Genomic DNA, 13,490 nt, shown 5'->3' with positions numbered 1-13,490 from the left:
ATATACTTCGAATGTGCAATATTCAGAGAGATGTTGTGCTCACTATTAAAGAACGCCGTTTGAAATGGTTGGGCCATGTATTACGGAAACTGCCAGAGTACCTGCCTCCCCAAATACTTCTAGTTGAGCCTATCAGCTACTGGAAGAAACGCCAAGGAGGACAGAGGAAGAACTGGTGGAGCCTGGCCAAGTCAGACCTTGAACCAATCGGGGGTTTCAGAAAATTCCTTCACAGATGTTCAACACAGTGGCTCGCTTTTTCAGAGCAGGTGGCACAAGATCGAACAACATGGTCCAAGTAGGTCTCTAAGAACACCGATTCCGGGCGAGGTGGATACGCCTGATTCTTGCCACAAGTACAAGTAAGTAAGTACTACAGCCTCAATTCAGAGGCTTGAGGAAACTAATGAGAACATACTAAATCTTGCTTCAGACGAAAAAAACAACAATCCCGTCTACACTGCTTAATCATCGAAACATTAGAAAACACAATATTAGTGGATTTTCAAAATCTTTTTCATGCTTCCACTTTCTACCGGGTCATAAATAATAGAACGAATTTTGTCATGAGGGAAAAAAGGGTGTTCAGCAAAATATACGTACGTTTTTTATTATTAGCCAACCTTAAATACTAGTCTAGCCCTAGCTATTTTATAATTAATAAGAAGTTGTTTAAAAATAGAAGAATCTGATGACTTTCAGATTTCAAATTATATCCAAACAAACATAAACTTTTAATCAAAACAAAAGCTTTAATATGTCAAAATTGAGATACTTTGAAGTTTCTAATTCTGCTAGTAAAGCTACGATGTCTTTCACGCCAGTAATTCTTACGACACTTGGTATTAACCAAGTGACATATAGCAATCGCAAATTCTGTCGGTCTGTCTGTCGGTCTGTCGGTCCCGGTTTTGCTACTTTAGGCACTCCCAGGTAAGCTAGGACGATGAAATTCGGCAGACGTATCAGGGACCGGACCAGATTAAATTAGAAATAGTCGTTTTCCCAATTTGACCATCTGGGGGGAGTGGGGAGCCTGTTAATTCGGAAAAAATAGAAAAAATTAAGTATTTTTAACTTACGAACGGTTGATCAGATCTTAATGAAACTTGATGTTTGGAAGGATATCGTGTCTCAGAGCTGTTATCCCGACCAGATCTGAGGACATTGGGGGGGGGGGGAGTTGGGAGGGGGAAACCTATAATCTTGGAAAACACTTTAGAAAGACCTCGTAACTCGGATCTCTTATTTTAAATCTCAACCGGATCCAGCGTCATTGGGGGGGCAGTTGGGGGGGCCGGAGATCTTAGAAAATACTTAAAGCAGAGAGATCAGGATGAAACTGGATGGGAAGAATAAAAACCTGTCTAAGATACGTGACTGACATAATCAGACCGGATCTGGTCTCTTTGGTGGAGTTGGGGGGGGGGGCAATTTGGAAAAATGAGGTATTTGTAACTTACGAAAGGGTGACCAGATCTTATTGAAATTTGATATTTAGTAGGATCTTGTGCTTTAAAGCTCGAATTTTAAATTCTGACCAGATCCTGTGACATTGGGGGAGTTGGAGGGGGAAACCGGAATTCTTGGAAAACGTGAAAATCGGGGTATTTTTATCTTAAGAATAGGTGATCGGATCTTAATGAAATTTGATATTTAGAAGGAATTCATTTCTCAGAGCTCTTATTTCAAATCCCGACCAGATCTTTTGACATTGGGGGGAGTTGGAGGGGGAAATCTTGGAAAACACTTGGAGTGGAGGAATCAGGATGAAGCTTGGTGGATAGAATAAGCAAATTTCCTTAATACGTGATTGACGTAACTGTACCGGATTCGCTCTCTTTGGGGGAGTTGGGGGGAGGGGTTCAGTGATTTGGCGAGTTTGGTGCTTCTGGACGTGCTAGGACGATGAAAATTGGTAGTCGTGTCAGGGAGCTGCACAATTTGACTTGATAAAGCCGTTTTCCCAGATTCGACCATCTGGGGGGCAAAAGGGAGAGGAAAAATTAGAAAAAATTAGGTATTTATAACTTACGAGTGGGTGATCGGATCTTAATGAATTTTGTTATTTAGAAGGACATCGTGACTCAGAGCTCATATTTTAAATCCTGACCGGCATTAAGCCTCTGATTTTCCTTTTAAATCAATCTATTGATTCTTAGAATTTCGTTACAGCTCATACCATATGAGCTCTTGGCTCTTAGCTCTTCTTGCCTCGTCACAAGTGCCATATGAGCTCTTAGCTCTTGTTATATTCTAGTAGGCTCAAGGTAAGTGGTCAAATTATTTCCTTTTATCAGATTCCTGTATTCTTTGGCAAGGCCACGTCCAGGGGGGATTAGGTGTTTTGACCCCTCTCCCCAAAATGTTCGTCCGAATCATAATTTGAAACAAAATAATTATAAACAAAATTTTTATACGTTTTTTTAGGATTTTTGTAAATCCCCTAAAAAATCCTTTGGTACCCCCGTCCCCCCACCAAACAATCCTGGATACGACCCTGCTCTTTGGATGAATAGATTTGCCAGCAGGTGCTAAGTCATGAGTGTCTTCTACCCATGAATACTCATATCCAGGTTCGACTCTGCCGCTAAGGCTTTCCTAGACAATTTACAAATGTAGGGGCAGGAAAGGTTTCTGTTAAATTTTTAAAATAAAGACAAAAAGATAAATTTTCTCAAAAGACAGTGGGGCATTTTCGGTTTTTGAATTGATGCCACGTTTTGGTAGATTAGGTTTATGGACAATGAGGTTTGGCTCGTAACTGCTTTGGCATTTAGTTCATATGGAGCTAACACAAAATTTTTTATTCCGGATTATTTTGGATTTTTTGGAATCCTAAGACAATTTTATTGTTAAAAGCTCAAAGATAAATATACAAATAATCTAGTCTGGATCAAATCAATTGCTAAATACAAATATCATACCTTATATAACACACATTACAACATCAAATCTTATTGATTTGAACATCAAATTGATTTTTGCTTTCCTTTCGAAATCGTATAGATATATGTATTGTTCCAGTGTACCATACTTGCTCACTTAGATATCCGTTATTTGAAAATTAATTTTACCGAATAATCATTTACCATAATGATGGCAAAACTTTTACAAGACAAATTTTGTAAAAAAAAAAAATCACCTTTTAAAATTTTGAATTAAAGGAATGATATTTCTCTAAAAAAAAAAAATCTCAAGTTTAACCCTCTCCCCCCAACCCCGCATCCTAGTGTGTACTTTGCAAACATAATCCTTAGACAACTTTGCTTAAAAAAAAAGATTTTCACAATATTTTCCACAATATATATCTTAATAAAAAAGATGTATCAATAAAAAGATTGCTAAAAATAAAGCATTAATCATATGTTACAACATCAAACCTCATTTATAACAATACAGTGTCAAGAAAGATTCGAAGTATGGTGGCTTTTTGATAATTAATGTCGATTTTTAACCTCCCACAAATGAGAGTAAAATCTGCAGCCAACAGAGCTAACACTGTTTAGGCGGAACCTCACGGATCCATTCATCATACTACGTGTCAGAAGTTAGAAATGTAATCGTTCTGAAATGGCGGGTCCTGAATGAAAGATCTATCAATTTGTTTACTATTATAACGTCTGTGTTATCAATCATATTCAGTCTTGCTTGGTTCCGTAAGACAGCTAGTAATTTCCAAAGAAGATTTATGGTAACTTTAGTTCAACTACAAGAGCTCACAAAAGGATATACCGCTTAAGGAAAAACGCCTTTTCATGTTAATTTTAAGACCTTCAATAATTATTAGCTCTTACCACGCGTAATAAAATAAAAACTAGATTTACTTTGCTTGGGTAGCGTGAAGTGTTGGAGCATCCTTTGGTCGGCTTTTCCGACAGAAGGGTTGCAAGAGCACCGCTTTAGTTTTGTTTTATCACCTTTGATTTAACGCTGCACTTGCTGACTGCTCATCACCTTCAGAATGATATGTCTTAAAAAAATTCTTTGAGAAATGATGACAAGTTCCTGAAATAGGGTCTCAAATTAAGATGTTTTTGCTTAAAACCAACTTTTTTCATTATTTTCGACACTCAATCAATGTTGTTTTTGCTCAAATATGCCATGTGTACAATCTAGTGCTGTATTTCTTTGGCCTAAAATATAAAAAATCAATCTTGTTTTCTTCTTTTTTTCAAAAATACAACATGCATAAGGTAATGCTGCGTTAGTTTTTCTCAAAACATATTGCTTTTTATGTGTTTCATTTGTATTTGATTGCAAGAATCATCACCAAGTCACCAAATGATTGCAACACAAGCACTTTACTAATAATTGTGAAACTATATCATTGCGTTGCATTATTTTTTAAAGTAGCTGCATAACCGCTTGCACGAAAATAAATTTCGTAGCCTAAAATATGTCGGAAACAAATAATAGAAAAATTAATTGCCACGTTTATGCAACCCTTTGCCCCTAAAAGTGACCATGTTTCATGATTCTTGCTTACATGTTACTCTCTATGATATAGGGAAAACTGCCGGACAATGACACTTTTTACTTAATCTATATGGATTAACGGTCTAAAATATCATGCCTTTAGTCTGCTAGGTTGACGACAGGGCAGTTCCTAGGATTGGAAATGGCCTTGGCAATAATGAATTTGCATCCCCCTCTCTTTAAGAAATTGTACTTGAACCACAAAATAATCATTTCAATTACCTTTCTCTAATTGGCTACATCATCCTAACCCAGCATCGACAGTTGTGGCAGCTCACCTCGGTCACCCCTCTCCCTTGGAACAGCCGGGGTAGAAGGTATCGAAATTCAAGTGAATACAGTCACTTTAATAAGGAACATAGATGAGAATCCTTTCCCTTGGTCCTCTTCCTCCTAATTACTCCTCCTTATGAGTTTCAACCGTGCTTTCATAGAAAAAATGGAGAAGAGGAACAAATATCTCCATTGCCCTATTTTCTTAGCGTGCTTGCCCCGTAAATTACAAGCTGATCAATGAAAAAGCACGTCAAACTAATTTTTCTGAAAAATTAGTGGTTGGGATAGTCTTGGAGGAAATATTAGCCCCCTTTATAGCCCCCAATCAGACAAACTGACATTCCTTCTATTATTGTGTTGCGAGAGCAACACTTTAGTTTTGTCGTGGTTTTTCTTTTTTTTTTCCTTGCACCCCGATTTCAGCTTATTTCTAGAAAGTGGTAAGGGTCTAACCTCTGCGGTGTGGACCTTAGGCCAGATATGGCTTTGCATTTTGGACAGCTTCGTAGAACTCTTGCCTGGGGCCAAAAATCTACTGTTTCTACCCATTTCTGTACGTGATTTCAGCTAAGTTTATCATTCTGTTTCCTGCCATTGGGATTACGGTAGAGAAATGGCATCAGATGTACCTCTTAAACTTAAATGTTCTCTTATTGCTAAAGAAATTAGAGTTTATCCTTTGCTCCTTTCGAAGTGATGACGTTATAAACTTGGTCTACGGCAAAAAAGTCAACTTTTGAACTAAGACAGATATATTTTTTTCGACGGCAGTCGATAACTCTGATGAGATGATCCAACTATATGTCATTCATTTTTTGGTAGAAAAATTTCTTAATGAGATATATCAGCTTGAAAGGTTAAAGGGGCTGACAACTTCAGTTGTAAGGTTCACACTGAAACCAAAAAATAGGCCGATACAGAAATGGTATCAGAAGTGCCTCTTAAACTTTAAAAGCTCTCTCATTGCTAAAGAAATCAGAGTTTACCCTTTGCTCCTTTCTAAGTGATGACATTAGAAACTTGGCCTACGGCAAAATAGTCAACTTTTGCACTATGACAGATAGATTTTTGTTTTCGACTGCAGTCGTTAGCCCTTGATGAACTGATCAAACTACATGTCAACCATTTTTTGGTAGAAAAATTCCTTCATGAGATATACCAGTTCGAAAGTTTAAAGGGGTTGACAACTTCAGTAGTAAGGTACACACTGAAGCCAAAAATAGGCCGATACCAATTGTGGGACATATAGGGGAATTTTAAGCAACAGACGGCTATTAGCTCATAATCATCTTCGGCAATGAGGGGCTCTTAACTTTTGCTGGATGGTGTACCTATTATTGGTTTCCGGTGTATTTGATGGTAAGAACGATTTGGTTCCAGCGGTAAGACATGTATGGGACTTGTAAGTAATAATTGGCTGTTAGGCTACAATCATCTTCAGCGATGAGTGGTTTGCAACTTCTGCTAGTTGCAATGATGGGTTTGCAACTTTTGCTAGTTGTAATGAGGGGTTTGCATCTTTTACGAGTTGGAGTACCTAGTATTTATTTTAAGAACCTTACAGATTAACAACACCAGCGTTTAATCGAAGCCAGGAAACAAAACTAAAGTATTGCTCTCGCAACACCTCACGTTACCCATGCAACGTAGATCTAGTTCTGCTTCAAGCAATGTACAACATGCATACCTTTTCTATTTAAAAGTTAGCGTTTAGGTGGGGAGGGGTTTTGTGTTTGTGTTACTAGACAAGACACTGTACTATTTTGTCCCCCTGTTATTTTGGTTGAAAATTCTTACAACAATCCGTTTCAACCAATGGGCAGCCTGCCTACCTCTGTCGTTAAAAATTTTAGAGCATGAAAATGTCTTACAGCATTTCATGCATGCTATTGAATAAGACTAACAACAAGCCTATTTTTGGAGTCCATTGAGTCTCAAACCATAGATCGCGAGAAGAAGGTATCATTAATTTTTAAAAGAAGAAAAAAAAATAACTAACCTTTTCTAAAGGGGAGGGGTCAAGCATAAAAAATCCAAAATGATCAAAATTTATTAGCTCTGGGGGTAACCCTCAAGCTCGCAAGATTTTTTCAACTAAAAATTATTTTTAGAGCACCCGTAATATATCTAATTTCATAAACAGAAGCTGGTATTCCCCACTTGCATAATTATAATAATATAAAGATAAAAGAAAAATAAAACTTCAAATTACGTGAAAAAGGGGCGAGAGGATTTTTTGGCCGAGAAAAGACAATTCCAGGTTAAGAAAGGATTTTTAAATTATAAGTACTTGTGGCTAAAAAGAGCAGTTTTCTAAGATTTTGTACAGCCTCTGGGGCTAATTATAATTCAACACAAAGAAAAGTGAAGGCTTGATCATAAGATTTGAAAAAAAATCTTTCGAGGGAAGTATTAAAATAGAGTCAAAGAAAATAATCAGGCTTTTTGTGTAGGGTTTCTTCTTAAGTATGTCAGGATTCTCAGTAGGATAGATTACATAAAAATTGGGTCAAAGAATTTCATACAATATGAAAAAATGGAACGTGGAGATTTGATGGGCTATGGAATACAATTTCAGCTAAGAAATGAAAATAAATATAAGTATTGTTGTCGCAATTATAGGTGTAAAGTGCAATTTATAAGTTTTTCCAGCAATTTATAAGTAAGAAGGTAAAATATTGAATAGACAAATAAAAGCTTCAAAGTCATCGAAAGGAAATTTTAAAATTGAAATAAAGTTAAAAACAAGAACTAAACATCAATAAATGAAGCCTTTTATTCATAATTGAGAAAATTCAAATTATCGTTAATTTCATAAGATAAAAGAAATGATTGTAACAGGAGTGTGCACCCCTCTTTTGTGTATATTCCCAAGATACATTAGTATTTAAATAAAAACCAGAGTTGAATGAAAGATAAACAAATAAAGAATATGTCGAGAATGAGGGGGAGGGTAATTTGGAAGCGAAATGTTTATACTAACTGAAACACCAAATAGGGTCTTATGTTATCACGAGAGAGGGGGAGGGGGTACCATGGGTGGTCTCTGCACAAGTTGTTATAGAATAGAATTAAGGCTTTTCTGAACAAGATAAAAGAAACAATCTCATTGTGTGTCCAGGTGCTCTGCTTAACGGAGGAAATCAGGTCATTTCATGGTCAGGGTTAAAAATACAAAACTCCCCGGTAAGGGATATCAAATCTTTATACAGCATGTGTCAGGTAGTACTAGACCTCCCCGCATTACACCTTTTGTAATTGGCGGCCTCGCGATTGGACTTTACTACTGAGGATTGTTATAAAATCTCTGGCCGAAGCTCTTTGAATAACGGAGTTATTTTATACCATAAAATAATATTTTGGTGTCATCTGCATAATTTTTGTGAAGATTTTGCCCCTGGTTCTATAAGACTCTTATCTTTTCAGACAAAACATTTTTTTCAATTGCAAAAATATTGCCAAAATCGCGGCTTTAAACGCCATTTCCTTACTTAATTTTTCATGGTTTTTCTAGAGCCAATAAATTCTATGAAGATTCATCATGTTTGGAATCCGTTATGATGGATGACAGGTCATGGGGCTTTCGTTCAGTTCATAAGACATCTTGTGCGTGATTCAAACTTACCATATAATAGCGTGCCTGTCAAAGACTGGAACTACATGCGAAGTAAAATTAAACAACCAGGCTCCTTTTATGTTTGGGCTATCACTCTTATAAATTTTAAAAGAGAAGTCTACATATCATATTTTAAAACTGACAAAAACAATGTTTCTTGATTCTAAATAAGACGCTCTGAATTAATGGCCGTGTCATAATAACAAATGGCCAAGTTTTAGTTTGACGGGACTGCATCGTTTATTATGAAGACGAATGATGGAGCAAGATAAAGCATCTGGTCTTGGAGAAGTTCGGTAAATGACCGAGACAAATTACAAAATAAAGTGCTTTTACCCGAAATGACTTTGAATAAAAGCTGTATTTCAATTTATTTTCAAAGTAGGTAAGTTGAATTGTACAAACTATACAGAAAGCTAGTCTCAAGGACTGGAAGTGGGCTACATATGACAGCTATCCATGCAGTCTTTTGACAAGTACTTTAAGACTTTTAATAAATCATAACTATTACTATTTTTTTTATTACTTTTACTATATTTTACTATTACGCTGGTAAATTTGTGCTCGAGTTCAAGCTCGAGACACAATTCTGGACAAAAATATACTTTAGTCCTACCAGAGTGTTAAGTACATGTCTTGTAACTAAGTAATGCTTGACTTTTTTCTAATAATAATGGCAGCAATAGCGCTGCCATGGTAAAGAGCGATGTGGGCACAATGTACTGTGTGTTTAATTTATTTTTATCGTTTTTTCACCAAGGCCCTTTGTATACAAGGAGTTGTCGTAACAAATTCAAAAGAAGCTCATTGAATCGGAAATTGGAAGCTCTAGCGTCCGTTTTAACAGTCAAAAGTGATTGGAGAGCAATTGTTCAATATAGCCACTATGTTCAACATAGTTGAAAGGTTCAGTAGCTAAGTTTCTGGAAATGTCAACTCCCACACTGCCCTCAGGATAAGGGCTGTAAGTTAGGCAATTTATCCATTGTTTACTTACAGAATATGCGATTGCTACTACCACTACTACTGCTACTACAACTACCACTTCTAGTACACAAACCACTTCTACTGATACTACTACTAAAACTACTGCTTCCGTTTCGAGTACTAGCAAGACTGAGGGTGTTAAAATGAGCATCTGAGGAAATGTTTAGGGGAAAGTTGAATTACATCAGAACTTAATAATATTGTCAAAAGGGTGTATCACCCTTATTTTTGGAACAACTTACCTTATCAAGATGAAACTTCCGGGCATCATGAGGAAGATTTTTAACTGACCAAAAGGTAATATGTTAATGCCACTGCTGCAACTATTCCTACAGCTACTATTACTATGACTACTATTACAATTATGACTAAGGGTATGAAAGTGGAAAGTTTGAGGGAATGTTGAAGGGGGAAGCTAAACTTAATCACAAGACGCCCTCTATATGCAGGTTGTCCAAAGGGGAGACCAGCAACATCTTAGGAATGGTTTGGTCAGTGAAGCTGAAACTTACAGGGCTTATTTTGGGGGGAGGGATGTTGAATTATTCAAAAGGCGAAATTTGTATCTTAATACTGCTACTGCTGCTACTACTACTACTACTAATACTACTACTACTACTACTACTACTACTGCTACTGCTAGTGCTACTGCTACTACTATTACTTCTGCTACTACCACTATTGCGACTACTGTTACTAATAGTACTGCTACTACTGCTACTAAAGCTAAGGGTAGTAAGGTGGAAATCTTGTGGAAAATTGAAACAGTACTGAACTAAATTGAAACACTAAACGCATACATGTTGTCAAAAGGAAGTATCAGCAATGCTCCAGGAAGGATATATGGTATTAAGTTGAAATTTTCAGTGTTTGTTGAGGGGGATGTTGAAGAAATCGAAGGAAACTATTTGCCCACTGCTTCTAATGGCTTAATGGTACTACTACGGCTTTTGAGGTGAAGCTTTCAAGGAATATTTAGGCGGATGTTAAACTAAATCAAAATGAACTATGAGCATGTAGATTGTCAAAAAAGTGATACAGCAATACCTCAGGAACGGCTTACATTAGTAAGTCGGACCTTTCAGGGTAAGCTGTGGCGGGTTTTGAACTAAGCAGAAGAAACTATGTGTATACTATTAGTGGTACTACGACCATTGATGTAGCTTATGGTGCTAAGGGTATTAAGGTGAAACTTTTAGGGAATACTCAGGGGGAGTTTTAACTAAATAAAAAAAACTATATGCATGCAGGTCTTCAAAAGGGCATATAAGCAATATCATAGGCAGCACACCGTTATCATAGATAGCAGCATCATAGAAACTTTTAAAGGAGCTCATTCCATTAGAAATTATAAGTTCTAGTGCTCTTTTTAAGAGTCAAAAGTTAGTACAGAGCAAGTAGCCCTGCTCCCAAGCCCTTTAATTCTTTGACCTCGACCAATAAAAATTTTGAGGTAGCCATTTTGTTCAGCCTAGCTGAACAGTCCAGTAGCTATGTCTCTAGGGATATTGATATCTCAACCCACCCCCACAGTTATGCAATTTGCCCATTATGCTTTAAAACTAAATTTTGCTTTAAACACAAATTAAAAGGCACTGTGTGTACGCTGATTACCAGTAAGAAGTCTCAGCTATACTAATGGTATAAAGCTGAAACTTTCAGGGCTATTACTACTGAAAAAGGATGTGAATTGACAGTTATATTTATTCCTTAAAGTCTTTATGATTCTTATTTATCAAACTTAAAAAAAGTGAAAATATTTAAAATGGATTTTGTTTTCAGTAAAGCACAAATTAAGTTCTGATCTTGAGAATGCAAGGGGGGAGGGTGTCAGCCCTACACATGCTAATTTCTGCTCGTTATGAGTTTGACTCTGTTATTTATTGTAAATTCTGTTCGTTTTGGCTTTCATTTATTTATTGGTGGTGATTTGTGGTAGTTTTACGTTTGGAAACTTACTTGACTTTATTTCTGCTAATTCTTGGTTTAATGTAGCTCTTTACTTTTCTTTGAAAAACTTTTGTTGAAAAATTTAGCTTAGTGGAAACAAAGAAAGATTAACCGACTTTCAAATAAACGAAACATAGTTGTTTTTCTGCGTATAGGAATCAGTTTAGATATAGTGCCTGAATCTAGTTGAAACAGAACGAAAGTTGAAACACATGAGAAATTGTATTCTTAACAGCGTTTATCCTAAAGGAGAAAAGATTCACCTTGAGTAAAAATCTATTAGAAAGTACTACTTAAAGTGGTTTCTACGAATGTATGAGTGACATGCGCAATTACAAGATGTATAATACTTGTGTAATAAGTCTCAAAAATTAGCATCAGATTCAACTGCATTGATTGAGAAACAACGAACTTTCTTTCACTAAGAATAAAGCAAAAGCAGCATTGTACCAAGCACAAACCCAATCTAGCTATGTAACGTATAATTAGCCTTCAAGAGCCTGAGGCTTATTTCAGATAAATTAAAAAAATAAGTTTTAGAAAACAAAGTTTTCCAACAACAAGAGCGATATTAAAACCTAAAACAAGCAGAACTTATGCCAGATGATTAACTAGACTTCCGTTGCCTGTGCAACGGGAAGTGTTGCAGCAACTGTGCCCTGTTCCTTAGGGCACAGTTGCGGAGCAACACGTGCAACTGTGCCCTACGGGACACAGTTGCTATTTCCGGGAAATCTGAAAGAGATACGGAAATAACGTCTTATAGTTTTCTGCTTAACTTTTGATGGTCTAAACTAGGAAAATATAAAACAAACCAAATTCACCAAAAAATTTAAATTGCCCCGAGGGCATGACAAAACTTCCAAATAGAAAAACCCAAAGAAGGAATTTATTTCGGAGAAACTATTGTAAGCTCCAGTTGTTAGGAGATCGAGACCTGTCGAACCGCGTTGGAAAAAAAATTCTAGCTGGTCCAGAACAGAAGTTACCTCTAGAACGTCGAAACTTCGGAAATTATTTCTTAGAGAACGAAGCAACTTTGTATATAGAACACTTCACTTCTTCTTGCATACTTTTCATAGCACTACTCGATAAAGATATAAGAAACATCAAAATCGAAAATTTGAGAAAATTCCAAAAAAAATCGGAACGAGATGAACTTTTCCGGAATTATTTCCGGGAAATCTGTAAGAGCCACGGAATTTTGTGCTCCGGTTCTCGAAGAGACAAATGAAAGTTCTACATGAGTTCAGCATAACTGTATTTCTAACAAGTTTATTTCCGAAGCTAGGGTCGTCTTAACTCGACGCCAACATTCGAACGCACAGTTTTTAAGAAAAAAACCGTTTTATTTTTTTTTATGGAAAACTGTTAGAAATTTTAGGAACTTCTCTGGAACTTTTTTACTCTGTTTCACGTTTCCCTTCCCTCTGAAAAATCTCAAATTTTTAACTCTTACCACTTCTGAGCTACAGGTCGCTGATCACGGTGAAAAAAAAAAACTACGAAAGCAGTAGTGTTGCTCCGCAACACAATTAAGGTTGTAATTAACACAAATTATTATGAATGAATAAGTTAAACCCCTTTGGTTCTTCTAGAAAGTTGACGATGTAATGAAAATACTGTTCATCCTAGTAGCTGTCATTCTACTTTAGGCCTCCTAGCATAGAGATAGAAAGCCTTAGAGTATTTCGGTGTCATTCTACTTTAGACGCTCTAGCATAGAGATAGAAATTTTTAGAGTATTTCGGCAGAAACAAGGAACAATAAGGTCATCTTTTTGCGAGAGAGAGAGAGGGGTAGATAGATAGAGAGAGATAGAGATAGAGAAAGAGAGAGAGGCAAAAAGTGCCAACGCAAACGCACGAATGCAGACACAGAGACAGGCAAATATACGATCAAACACACATGCACACAGAGAGGGAAACAGAAACAAACAATCAAACACAAAAATACAGACGAAGAGACGGGTGAAAACAGGATCAGACACACAAAACACTGGCACAGAGAGATAAAGAGAGACAAAAAAGAGAGACAAAAACTCACAAAAACACAGGTAAAAAGACAAACAGGTAAAAAGAGAGAGAGAGAGAGAGGTGGAGAGAGAGAGAGAGAACGAGACAGAGAGACGAAAACACACACACAAACTCACCAAGACAAACAAAGAGACAGACAAACAGAT

At 36.6% G+C, this 13,490-nt stretch overlaps 1 long non-coding RNA gene across 1 annotated transcript in view; it reads left to right on the top strand.

Moving 5' to 3' along the window:
- The window catches only part of LOC136031938 (uncharacterized), a 71,719-nt gene that overhangs the window by 51,851 nt on the left and 6,378 nt on the right, over positions 1–13,490 (top strand). Inside the window, exon 3 of the long non-coding RNA XR_010618618.1 lies at positions 8,270–8,756. This is a non-coding gene — a long non-coding RNA (uncharacterized LOC136031938). The remainder of the gene's footprint in view (positions 1–8,269; positions 8,757–13,490) is intronic.

Source organism: Artemia franciscana, chromosome 10 (genome assembly GCF_032884065.1).
Source record: "Artemia franciscana chromosome 10, ASM3288406v1, whole genome shotgun sequence".
Taxonomy (NCBI): Eukaryota; Metazoa; Arthropoda; class Branchiopoda; order Anostraca; family Artemiidae; genus Artemia; species Artemia franciscana.
This window is presented reverse-complemented; position numbering and strand designations above follow the sequence as displayed.